General features: G+C 59.8%; 1 non-coding gene across 1 annotated transcript; it reads right to left on the bottom strand.

Annotated features, from left to right (window-relative positions):
• Positions 1-1,745: 1,745 nt before the first annotated feature.
• Positions 1,746-1,864, bottom strand: LOC131861087 (5S ribosomal RNA). Its single transcript, XR_009360168.1, has one exon. It is a non-coding gene; the product is annotated as a 5S ribosomal RNA (ribosomal RNA).
• Positions 1,865-13,242: the final 11,378 nt, after the last annotated feature.

Genomic DNA, 13,242 nt, shown 5'->3' with positions numbered 1-13,242 from the left:
ACCTTCGCCGGGGTGGGCACCTTGGTGTGCAGACCTTGGCTGGGTTGCGCGCCCTGGTGGGCACCATGGTGCGCACCAAGGAGCGCTCCGAAGTGTGCTCCAAGGTGCGGCCTGCACGAAGTCGGAGTCCGGTTTGCCCCGGGTGCGCACCATGGCGTGCACGAAGTCGGAGCCCGGTTTGCCCCGGGTGCGCACCTCGCGTGCACCTTCGCCGGGGTGGGCACCTCGGCTGGTTTGCGCGCCCTGGTGCGCACCAAGGAGCGCTCCGAAGTGTGCTCCAAGGTGCGGCGTGCACGAAGTCGGAGCCCGGTTTGCCCCGGGTGCGCACCTCGCGTGCACCTTCGCCGCGGTGGGCACCTTGGCTGGGTTGGGCACCATTGAGCGCTCCGAAGTTTGCTCCAAGGTGCGCACCATGGCCCTCCAAGGTGCGCAGCATGGCGTGCACGAAGTCGGAGCCCGGTTTGCCCCGGGTGCGCACCTCGCGTGCACCTTCGCCAGGGTGGGCACCTCGGTGCGCACACCTTCTCAATGTTTTCTTGCCTTTTCTGGAAATTGGTGAAGGCAGCGCATCAAAGGTGCGCACCTCGGTGTGCTTCGAGGTGCGAACCCGAGAGCGCTTCGAGGTGCGCACGAAGTCAAAAGTCGGGTTAATTGCATTGTTTTCCCCGGGTGCGCTCCGAGGTGCACAACATCGGTGCGCACCAAGGAGGGCTCCGAAGTGTGCTCCAAGGTGCGCACGATGGCGTGCACCTCTGGTGCGCACGATTCGGAGCTCGGTTTGCCCGGGGTGCGCACACCTTGGCTGGGTTGCGCACCTTTTGTGCGCTCCATGGTGCGTACGAAGTCGGAGCTCGGTTTGCCCCGGGTGCGCACCTTGATGCGCACGCCTTGGCTGGGCTGCGCACCTTGGTGGGCGCCTCCAAGGTGCGCACGAAGTCGAAGCTCGGTTTGCCCCGGGTGCGCACCTTGGTGGGCGCCATGGTGCACTCCGAGGTGCCCAAGATTGGTGCGCACCAAGGAGCGCTCCGAAGTGCGCTCCAAGGTGCGCAGGTGCGCGCGAAGTCGAAAGTTGGGTTAATTGTCCGGTTTGCCTCGGGTGCGCACCTTGCGTGCACCTTCGCCAGGGTGGGCGCCTTGGTGCGCACACCTTGGCTGGGCTGCGCACCCGGGCGCGCACACCTTGGCACCCGCGTTTCCTTCATTTTAAATTTTTTTTTTTTACAATCTCTCAAGTGGGAAATTCTATAATCTCAACTTTTTTTGCCTTTTCAGGAAACTTTTGAATGGAGCGCATCATTGGTGCGCTCCGAAGTGTGCTCCAAGGTGCGCACCTCTGGTGCGCTCCAAAGCTCTCTCCAGCTGCGTGCACCTGCCCCGGGCGCGCACCCGGCCCCGCCCAGCTTCGCTCACCTGTCCCGGGCGTCTGGTGCGGAACCTTAGAGTAAGAAACATCACCGTGCACCTTGGCCAACGTGCGCGACTCGACCGAGCGCGCACTGGCCGAGGTGCACACCGATTTCACCTGGGTGCGCGCGCAGCACCTCGGGCGCACCGGGGTGCGCGCACAACGCCCGGGTTGCACCGTGGCCTGTGTGCTCGGGGCGCCTCGGGTGCGCGCTCGGTGTCGCCCCGGCGCGCGCGGTAGTGCGGGCAACGCACCCCGGCCCGGCCCGGCCCCGACGAGAACGCAAACGGGCAAAAGGTTAATTCAAATAGCATTGCGACGCCCGGCGAAAAACTAAAAAAGGGTGCAACACCGGGACTTCCCGGGAGGTCACCCATCCCAGTACTACTCCGGCCCAAGCGCGCTTAACTGCGGAGTTCTGATGGGATCCGGTGCACTAACGCTGGTATGATCGCACCCGTTATGAGCTTGTCGCAGTGTGTACTTAGCAAACCGCGACCCACGTGCGAATCCACCCCGGCCACCCACCCCCGTCGAGGTGCACACCCTCCCTCGCGAAGTGCGCCCTGTTCGCCAAGTGTGAGCCCTGCCCGAGTGCACGCACCTTGCTAGGGCATCGGGTGTGCACCCGGCCCGGCCTACGTGCGTGCACCTGGACGGGGCGTCGTGTGCGTGCAGTGTCCCGTCTGCAACGCGGTGCCCACACACCACCTCGGGCGCAACGACCTGCGCTCACATGTGGGCCGAGTGCACCTTGGTGCATGTTCGGGGCGCCTCGGGTGCACGCTCGATCTTGCCCCGGTGCACCAAGGCGCTCGGTTTGCCCCGGGTGCGCACTTGGTGCAAGGTGGGCACCCAAAATAGGGATCAAGCACCAAAACACAAGTTTCGGGATGCAAAATGGGACCCAAGGACCACAAATGCGTTCCAAGACCCATGATGGGTCCACGAGAACAAAAATGTGTTCCGAGACTTAATAAACAAATATTGGGTTTTAGGAGAAGAAACATGCTCTGATGCCCAAAACGAGAATCGACCCCGAAAAGGCCACAGGCCAAAAGTGGGATGCGAGACAAAAAAAAATGGGACCCGAGGACCAAAATTGGGTTCCCAGGTCGAAGACAGGGCAACCGGACAAGAAACGACCTCTAAGGCTCGAAATGAGTCCCGACGACTAAAACTTGACAAGAAGCACCCATCAGGCACCCAACTCGACACCCATGGGATGCCGACCCACCCGGGCTTCCACCTAGCACACCTTGGCACCCACCCACCCTCACACCCAACCTCGCACCCAACTTAGCACCTTTGAACCCACATTGGCACTCACCCTGACCCTGGCACCTTGGAACCCACATTGGCACTCACCTTGACCCTGGCACCCACCTTTGCACTCACCTTGGGACCCACCCTGGCTCCCACCTCGGCACCCACCCAGACACCCACCTTGGTTCCTTGGCACCCACCTTGGATCCTTGGCACCCACCCCGACACCCACCTTGGCACGCAACTTGGCTACTTGCCACCCACCTTGGCTCCTTGAAGCCCACCCCGACAACCACCCCGTGACCTACCCTGGCTAGGGTTGGTGCACACCCACCCTGGTGCCCACCTTGGCACCCACCCTATGACCCACCTTGGCACGCACCTTAGTACCCACCCCGTTACCCACCCTAGGACCCACCCCGTGACCCACCTTGGCCAGGGTGGGTGCACCCACCCTGGTGCCCACCTTGGCACCCACCCATCCTAGCACCCAGCCTGTGACCGGGCTTGGAACCCAACCTTGCACCCGTCTTGGCCAGTGTGGGTGCGCACCCATCCTGGCACCCACGTTGTGACACACCCTTTAACCCACGCACCCTAGCACCCACGTTGGCACCCACCTTGGAACCCAACTTGGCACCCACCTCGGCACCCACCTTGACACTTGTGGACCCACCTTGCCACTCACCCTAGCATCGACCCATCCTAGCACCCACCCTGGCACCTTTGCACCCTAGCACTCACCCATCCTAGCACCTAACCTGTGACCCACCTTGACACTCACCCTCGCACCCACCTTGGAACCCAACCTAGCACCCACCCACCCTGACACCAACCCTAGCACCTACCCACCCTTGCACCCACCCTGTGACCCATCTTGGCACCCACCCATCCTACCACTCAACCTATCACCCACCTTCTCACCCACCTTGGCATCCACCTTAGCACCCACCCACACTGGCACCTTGGCACCCACCTCGGGCAAGGTGGGTGCACACCCACCCTGGCACCCAATTTAGAACCCACCGAGCATGTTACCCACCTTGGCACCCACATTGCAGCCCACCCTAGTACCCACCCTATGACCCACATTGGCATCCACACCCTAGCACCCAGGCACCTCGACACCCGCCTTGACACCCACCCTAGCACTGAACCTGTGACCCACCTTGGAACTCACCCTAGAACCCACCCACCCTGTGAACCACCTTGGCATCCACCTTAGCACCCACCCACCTTGGCACCCACTCTAGCACTCACCCATCCTAACACCCAACTTGTTACCCACCTTGGCACCCGCCCTCGCGTCCACCTTGAAACCCACCCTAGCACCCACCCACGCAGGAGCCCACCTTGGCACCCAACCTAACACCCACGCATCCTGGCACCCAACTTGTGACCCACCTTGGAACCCACCCTAGTACCCACCTTTGAACCCACTATATCACCAACCCACCTTGGCACCCACCCTATGACCCTCTTTGGAATCCACCCTAGCACGCACCCACCCTGGCACCCACCATGGAGCGCACCCTAGCACCCACCCACCTCGGCACGCACCTCAACACCCACCTTGGTGTGCGCACTGCGCCAACCTCTCAAAGACCCTATGTGGTGCGCTCCAAAGTGTACACCTTTGGTGCGCTCCAAGGTGCGCACCTTTGGTGCACACCAAAGTGTGCACCGAGGTGAGCACCAAAGTGCACTCCAGGGTGCACACCAAGGCGCGCACCTTTGGTGCGGTCAATGCAAACGAATTCGGAAGTTGGGGTCGATGTCGTAATCGCTGCTGCAGACTACACGTATGAGAATCGGACAAATAGCTTTATATAGGGGAGGTGTTGCGTTTGATGGGTCGACTCCCCTGGTTGTGTGCACTGCACCAACTTCAAAGACCCTGTCTTGTTTAAGAAGTCAAAAGTTGGGGTGGATGTCCTAATCATTGCTGCAGTCTACGCATGTATGAGAATCAGACAAATAGCTTATATAGGGGAGGTGTTGCATTCGGTGGGTTGACTCCCCTGGTTGTGCGCACTGCGCCAACCTCAAAGACCTTGTTTTCGTTTAGAAGCCGAAAGTTGGGGTCGATGTCCTAATTGCTCTTGCAGGCTACGCATGTATGAGAATCAGACAAATAGCTTATATAGGGGAGGTGTTGGGTTTGATGGGTCGACTCCCCTGGTTGTGCGCATTGCGCCAACCTCAAAGACCCTGCATTGCGGATGAAGTCGAAAGTCAGAGTTTGGTGTGCTACAAGGTGTGGTCGAAGGTGCTCACCTAGGTGTGCACCTTTGGAGCGCAGGAAAAGTGCCCTCCAAAAGTGCGCACCTTTGGAGTGCACAAAAGTGCCCTCCAAAAGTGCGCACCTTTGGAGCGCAGAAAAGTGCCCTCCAAAAAGTGCCCTCCAAAAGTGCGCACCTTTGGAGCGCAGAAAAGTGCCCTCCAAAAAGTGCCCTCCAAAAGTGCGCACCTTTGGAGCGCAGAAAAGTGCCCTCCAAAAAGTGCCCTCCAAAAGTGCGCACCTTTGGAGCGCAGAAAAGTGCCCTCCAAAAAGTGCCCTCCAAAAGTGCGCACCTTTGGAGCGCAGAAAAGTGCCCTCCAAAAAGTGCCCTCCAAAAGTGCGCACCTTTGGAGCGCAGAAAAGTGCCCTCCAAAAAGTGCCCTCCAAAAGTGCGCACCTTTGGAGCGCAGAAAAGTGCCCTCCAAAAAGTGCCCTCCAAAAGTGCGCACCTTTGGAGCGCAGAAAAGTGCCCTCCAAAAAGTGCCCTCCAAAAGTGCGCACTTTTGGTGCGCACCAAAAGTGCGCACTTTTGGTGCGCACCAAGGCGCTGGTTCGGTCGTTGCAGGCGAGTTCGGAAGTTGGGGTCGATGTCCTGAGCGGAGGTGCAAACTACACAGGTGTCGGAATCGGACAAATAGCTTATATAGGGGAGGTGTATGCTTCGATGGGTCGACTCCCCAGGTTGAGCGCACCGCGCCAACCTCAAAGACCCTACGGTATGGATGAAGTCGGAAGTTGGGTCCGATGACCGATTCGATTAGTAGGTATGCTCATGAGGTCGGAATTTGGGTCCGATGACCTGCCATGTGTAGGAAGGCGAATGTTGGCACTGTGCGTTGCAAGGTGCACACCAAGGCGCTGGTGCGGTCTTTTTAGTCGAGTTCGGAAGTTGGGGTCGATGTCCTGATCGGAGGTGCAAGCTACACAGGTGTGGGAATCGGACAAATAGCTTATATAGGGGAGGTGTATGCTTCGTTGGGTCGACTCCCCGGGTTGAGCGCACCGCGCCAACCTCAAAGACCCTACGGTATGGATGAAGTCGGAAGTTGGGTCCGATGACCGATTCGATATGTAGGCATACTCGCGAGGTCGGAATTTGGGTCCGATGACCTGCCATGTTGAGGAAGGCGAATGTTGGCACTGTGCGTTGCAAGGTGCGCACCAAGGCGCTGGTTCGGTCGTTGCAGGCGAGTTCGGAAGTTGGGGTCGATGTCCTGATCGGAGGTGCAAACTACACAGGTGTGGGAATCGGACAAATAGCTTATATAGGGGAGGTGTATGCTTCGTTGGGTCGACTCCCCGGGTTGAGCGCACCGCGCCAACCTCAAAGACCCTACGGTATGGATGAAGTCGGAAGTTGGGTCCGATGACCGATTCGATATGTAGGCATACTCGCGAGGTCGGAATTTGGGTCCGATGACCTGCCATGTGCAGGAAGGCGAATGTTGGGACTGTGCGTCGCAAGGTGCGCACCAAGGCGCTGGTGCCGTCGTTGCAGTCGAGTTCGGAAGTTGGGGTCGATGTCCTGGTCAGAGGTGCAAACTACACAGGTGTGGGAATCGGACAAATAGCTTATATAGGGGAGGTGTATGCTTCGATGGGTCGACTCCCCGGGTTGAGCGCACCGCGCCAACCTCAGAGACCCTACAGTATGGATGAAGTCGGAAGTTGGGTCCGATGACCGATTCGATACGTATGCATATTCGCGAGGTCTGAATTTGTGTCCGATGACCTGCCATGCGCAGGAAGGCGGAATTTGGGTCCGATGACCGAGTTGATGGCGTGCCATGCGCAGAAAGGCGGAATTTGGGTCCGATGACCGAGTTGATGTTGATGGCCCGCCATGCATAGGAAGGCGGAATTTGGGTCCGATGACCGATTTGAAGGCGTGCCATACGCAGAAAGGCGGAGTTTGGGTCCGATGACCGAGTTGATATTGATGGCCCGCCATGCGCAGGAAGGCAGAATTTGGGTCCGATGACCTGACATACGCATGGAGTCCGACTCGGGGGCCGATGTTCGATTCGATGACTTGCATTGTGGGTAAAGTCGGAAGTTGTGGTCTTTGACCCGATTCGATGACCAGACTTCGGCTGCTTGAGAATCGGACAAATAACTTATATAGGGGAGGTAGTGTTCTCGAGCATCCTCCCCCCGTGCCCGTTTATGTCGATTGATGCTGGTGCTCTACTGGTTGGAGAGCTCGGATGCAAAAATCTTGCACCAGGATTTATCGATTGTGATGGACACGGCAAGTCTCCTGATTGCTATGCAGGAGCTCATCGTGAATCTCTATGCGGCCTTGGTATGGACTCGACCTGCGGAATGGTTCGGCAATGGTAGTCGCTCCAACACGTCCTTGCAGTGGCCACAGAGGTGATTCAACTAGAGCTCCAGTCTAGCTTTTGGGTTGCTTGGCGGACTGGTATAGCCGCGATCGAGTTCCGGCCATGAACGTTTTAGATAGCTCTTGGGCTTTCTGGGACGGAAGTCGGAAGTTTGGGCTGTTGTCCGATTTGATGACCATTCTTCGGATGTGTGAGAATCGGACAAATAACTTATATAGGGGACTGTGTTGTCTCACGCAGCCCCCTCCGTGCCCCTCTATCTCGACCGATGTTGGTGCTTGAAAGGGTTGGGATCGCTCGGATTTATAAACGTGCACCACCATTTGTCGAGTGTGAGGGACGCGGCAGGTCTCCTAAATGCTATGCGGGCGCTCTCTGAGAATCTCTATCCGGCCTCGACACAAACTAGTCTTGCTGAATGGTTTGGCACTGGTAGTCGATCTAACACGTCGTTGTTGTGGCCGCCTAGGCGATTCGATTCGAGCCCCCGTCTAGCTTTTGGGTTGCTTGGCGGATTTTGCCCTATCCGCAAGTGAGCTCGGTCCCTAAACGTTCGAGAAACCTGATTGCTATGTGCCGACTCTCTTTCTTGCGAGCCTCCATCTAGCTTTTGGGTCTCTACGGAACGGAAGTCGGAATCTGGGACCGTTGTTTGATTCGACGAGGCAGACTACGGTTGTGCGAGAATCGGACAAATAACTTATATAGGGGAGGTGTTGACTGGAGCATTCTCCCCCGTGCCCCTCTAACTCGACCAATGCTGGCGCTCGAACGGTGGTAGCGCTCGGATTTTCATTGAGCGCCAGCATTGGTCGATTTAGAGGGGCATGCGAGATTCCCGAATGCTATGCGAGGGCTCTAACGGAAATGTCTATTGGTTTCGGTATGGATGCAATTGCGAGTGGTTCGGCAAAGGTAGTCGTTCCGATGCGTCCATGTCGTGGCCAAATCGATAATTCGATTTGAGCCCTCGTATAGCATTTGGGTCTCTCGATGTGATTCCGCATTCCAGTCCCTTTGGGCACTGCTTGAGCCGCATCCCAGGGGGTTCCCTTCCCAATAATCTGCCTCGCAACCCGATTGCTATGCGGTGAGGCTCCTCGGCCGCCTCGGAACTATCTGTGTATCAGACGCATCGCGGGATAAGGGGTTGGCAACGGTAGTCGCCCCAAGCGCGTCCGATGCTTGGACCATTCCGAGGCGGCCCTGAAGCCTCTTCCGTCTAGCCGTTGGGTCCTTCTCGCCGCATCCCTCGCCTCGCACCCCGATTGCTATGCGGTGAGGCTCCTCGGCCGCCTTGGAACTATCTGTGTATCGGACGCGTCGCGGGATAAGGGGTTGTCACTGGTAGTCGCCCCAAGCGCGTCCGATGCTTGGACCATTCCGAGGCGGCCCTGAAGCCTCTTCCGTCTAGCCGTTGGGTCCTTCTCGCCGCATCCCTCGCCTCGCACCCCGATTGCTATGCGGTGAGGCTCCTCGGCCGCCTTGGAACTATCTGTGTATCGGACGCGTCGCGGGATAAGGGGTTGTCACTGGTAGTCGCCCCAAGCGCGTCCGATGCTTGGACCATTCCGAGGCGGCCCTGAAGCCTCTTCCGTCTAGCCGTTGGGTCCTTCTCGCCGCATCCCTCGCCTCGCACCCCGATTGCTATGCGGTGAGGCTCCTCGGCCGCCTTGGAACTATCTGTGTATCAGACGCGTCGCGGGATAAGGGGTTGTCACTGGTAGTCGCCCCAAGCGCGTCCGATGCTTGGACCATTCCGAGGCGGCCCTGAAGCCTCTTCCGTCTAGCCGTTGGGTCCTTCTCGCCGCATCCCTCGCCTCGCACCCCGATTGCTATGCGGTGAGGCTCCTCGGCCGCCTTGGAACTATCTGTGTATCGGACGCGTCGCGGGATAAGGGGTTGTCACTGGTAGTCGCCCCAAGCGCGTCCGATGCTTGGACCATTCCGAGGCGGCCCTGAAGCCTCTTCCGTCTAGCCGTTGGGTCCTTCTCGCCGCATCCCTCGCCTCGCACCCCGATTGCTATGCGGTGAGGCTCCTCGGCCGCCTTGGAACTATCTGTGTATCGGACGCGTCGCGGGATAAGGGGTTGTCACTGGTAGTCGCCCCAAGCGCGTCCGATGCTTGGACCATTCCGAGGCGGACCTGAAGCCTCTTCCCTCTAGCCGTTGGGGCTTTCTCGCCGCATCCCTCGCCTCGCACCCCGATTGCTATGCTGTGAGGCTCCTCGGCCGCCTCGGAACTATCTGTGTATCGGACGCATCGCGGGATAAGGGGTTGGCAGTGGTAGTCGCCCCAAGCGCGTCCGATGCTTGGACCATTCCGAGGCGGCCCTGAAGCCTCTTTCGTCAGCCGTTGGGGCCATCTCGCCGCATCCCCCACCTCGCACCACGATTGCTATGCTGTGAGGCTCCTCGGCCGCCTCGGAACTATCTGTGTATCGGACGCATCGCGGGATAAGGGGTTGGCAGTGGTAGTCGCCCCAAGCGCGTCCGATGCTTGGACTATTCCGAGGCGGCCCTGCAGCCTCTTCCGTGTAGCCTTTGGGGCCATCTCGCCGCATCCCTCGCCTCGCACCCCGATTGCTATGCGGTGAGGCTCATCGGCCGCCTGGGAACTATCTTCGTATCGGACGCATCGCGGGATAAGGGGTTGTCACTGGTAGTCGCCCCAAGCGCGTCCGATGCTTGGACTATTCCGAGGCGGCCCTGCAGCCTCTTCCGTCTAGCCGTTGGGGCCATCTCGCCGCATCCCCCACCTCCTCGGCTGCCTCGGAACTATCTGTGTATCGGACGCATCGCGGGATAAGGGGTTGGCAGTGGTAGTCGCCCCAAGCGCGTCCGATGCTTGGACTATTCCGAGGCGGCCCTGCAGCCTCTTCCGTCTAGCCTTTGGGGCCATCTCGCCGCATCCCTCACCTCGCACCCCGATTGCTATGCAGTGAGGCTCCTCGGCCGCCTGGGAACTATCTTCGTATCGGACGCATCGCGGGATAAGGGGTTGTCACTGGTAGTCGCCCCAAGGACGTCCGATGCTTGGACTATTCCGAGGCGGCCCTGCAGCCTCTTCCGTCTAGCCGTTGGGGCCATCTCGCCGCATCCCCCACCTCCTCGGCTGCCTCGGAACTATCTTCGTATCGGACGCATCGCGGGATAAGGGGTTGGCAGTGGTAGTCACCCCAAGCGCGTCCGATGCTTGGACTATTCCGAGGCGGCCCTGCAGCCTCTTCCGTCTAGCCTTTGGGGCCATCTCGCCGCATCCCTCGCCTCGCACCCCGATTGCTATGCGGTGAGGCTCCTCGGCCGCCTGGGAACTATCTTCGTATCGGACGCATCGCGGGATAAGGGGTTGTCACTGGTAGTCGCCCCAAGCGCGTCCGATGCTTGGACTATTCCGAGGCGGCCCTGCAGCCTCTTTCGTCTAACCGTTGGGGCCATCTCGCCGCATCCCCCACCTCGCACCCCGATTGCTATGCGGTGAGGCTCCTCGGCCGCCTTGGAACTATCTTCGTATCGGACGCATCGCGGGATAAGGGGTTGTCACTGGTAGTCGCCCCAAGCTGCGTCCGATGCTTGGACTATTCCGAGGCGGCCCTGTGGCCTCTTCCGTCTAGCCGTTGGGGCCATCTCGCCGCATCCCCCACCTCGCACCCCGATTGCTATGCGGTGAGGCTCCTCGGCCGCCTTGGAACTATCTTCGTATCGGACGCATCGCGAGATAAGGGGTTGTCACTGGTAGTCGCCCCAAGCACGTCCGATGCTTGGACTATTCCGAGGCGGCCCTGCAGCCTCTTCCGTCTAGCCGTTGGGGCCATCTCGCCGCATCCCCCACCTCGCACCCCGATTGCTATGCGGTGAGGCTCCTCGGCCGCCTTGGAACTATCTTCGTATCGGACGCATCGCGGGATAAGGGGTTGTCACTGGTAGTCGCCCCAAGCGCGTCCGATGCTTGGACTATTCCGAGGCGGCCCTGCAGCCTCTTCCGTCTAGCCGTTGGGGCCATCTCGCCGCATCCCCCACCTCGCACCCCGATTGCTATGCGGTGAGGCTCCTCGGCCGCCTTGGAACTATCTTCGTATCGGACGCATCGCGGGATAAGGGGTTGTCACTGGTAGTCGCCCCAAGCGCGTCCGATGCTTGGACTATTCCGAGGCGGCCCTGTGGCCTCCTCCGTCTAGCCGTTGGGGCCATCTCGCCGCATCCCCCCCCTTGCACCCGGATTGCTATGCGGTGAGGCTCCGATGCTTGGACTATTTCGAGGCGGCCCTGTGGCCTCTTCCGTCTAGCCGTTGGGGCCATCTCGCCGCATCCCCCCCCTTGCACCCGGATTGCTATGCGGTGAGGCTCCTGGGCCACCTTGGAACTATCTTCGTATCGGACGCATCGCGGGATAAGGGGTTGTCACTGGTAGTCGCCCCAAGCGCGTCCGATGCTTGGACTATTCCGAGGCGGCCCTGCAGCCTCTTTCGTCTAGCCGTTTGGGCCATCTCGCCGCATCCCCCACCTCGCACCCCGATTGCTATGCGGTGAGGCTCCTCGACCGCCTTGGAACTATCTTCGTATCGGACGCATCGCAGGATAAGGGGTTGTCACTGGTAGTCGCCCCAAGCGCGTCCGATGCTTGGACTATTCCGAGGCGGCCCTGCAGCCTCTTCCGTCTAGCCGTTGGGGCCATCTCGCCGCATCCCCCACCTCGCACCCCGATTGCTATGCGGTGATGCTCCTCGGCCGCTTTGGAACCATCTTCGAATCGGACGCATCGCGGGATAAGGGGTTGTCACTGGTAGTCGCCCCAAGCGCGTCCGATGCTTGGACCATTCCGAGGCGGCCCTGAAGCCTCTTCCGTCTAGCCGTTGGGGCCATCCGTCGCCTCGCACCCCCGATTGCTATGCGGTGAGGCTCCTCGGCCGCCTTGGAACCGTCTTCGTATCGGACGCATCGCGGGATAAGGGGTTGTCACTGGTAGTCGCCCCAAGCGCGTCCGATGCTCGGACCATTCCGAGGCGGCCCTGAAGCCTCTTCCGTCTAGCCATTGGGGCCATCTCGCCGCATCCGTCGCCTCGCACCCCCGATTGCTATGCGGTGAGGCTCCTCGGCCGCCTTGCAACCTTCTGTGTATCGGACGCATCGCGGGATAAGGGGTTGGCACTGGTAGTCGCCCCAAGCGCGTCCGATGCTTGGACCATACCGAGGTGGCCCTGAAGCCTCTTCCGTGTAGCCGTTGGGGCCTTCCCGCCCCATCCCTCGCCTCGCACCCCGATTGATATGCGGTGAGGCTCCTCGGCCGCGTTGGAACTATCTGTGTATCGGACGCATCGCGGGATAAGGGGTTGGCACTGGTAGTCGTCCCAATCGCGTCCGATGCTTGGACCATTCCGAGGCGGCCCTGCAGCCTCTTCCTAGTCGTCGGGGCCTTCCCGGCGCATCCTTCGCCTCGCATCCCGATTCCTATGCGGTGAGTCTTCTCGGCCGCCGCGGAACTATACCTGTTATCGCTACTGCATCCTTCGGCTGGTAACCTCCTCTGCCGCCTTGGAACGTTCTCTTTGTCGGACGCGTCGCGGGATAAGGGGTTGGCACTGGTAGTCGCCCCAAGCGCGCCTGATGCATAGACCGCTCCGAGTCGACCTTGCTTTCAGCCTCTCACATGCATAGACCTCTCTGAGTCGACCCTGCAGCCTCTCACGTTTAGCCTATGGAATCTCGCCTCACAACATGATTGCTATCCTTGATGCATCCCTTGCCTCGAGCCCTGATTGCTTTCTTGGCTGCATCCCTCCTCTCCTCACAGCCCAGTTGTCATCACTGCTTCATCCGTCGCTTCATGCATCTGGCTGCTGGGCCCTTCCCACCGCACACCTCGATTGCTATCTCTGCTGCATCACACACCCCGATTGCTATCTCTGCTACATCCCTCGGCTCTCACTTCTGCATCCTTCGCC

Source organism: Cryptomeria japonica, unplaced genomic scaffold (assembly GCF_030272615.1).
Source record: "Cryptomeria japonica unplaced genomic scaffold, Sugi_1.0 HiC_scaffold_20, whole genome shotgun sequence".
Lineage (NCBI taxonomy): Eukaryota > Viridiplantae > Streptophyta > Pinopsida > Cupressales > Cupressaceae > Cryptomeria > Cryptomeria japonica.
Note: the sequence above shows the minus strand (reverse complement) of the source record. Positions and strands in the feature narration are given on the sequence as shown.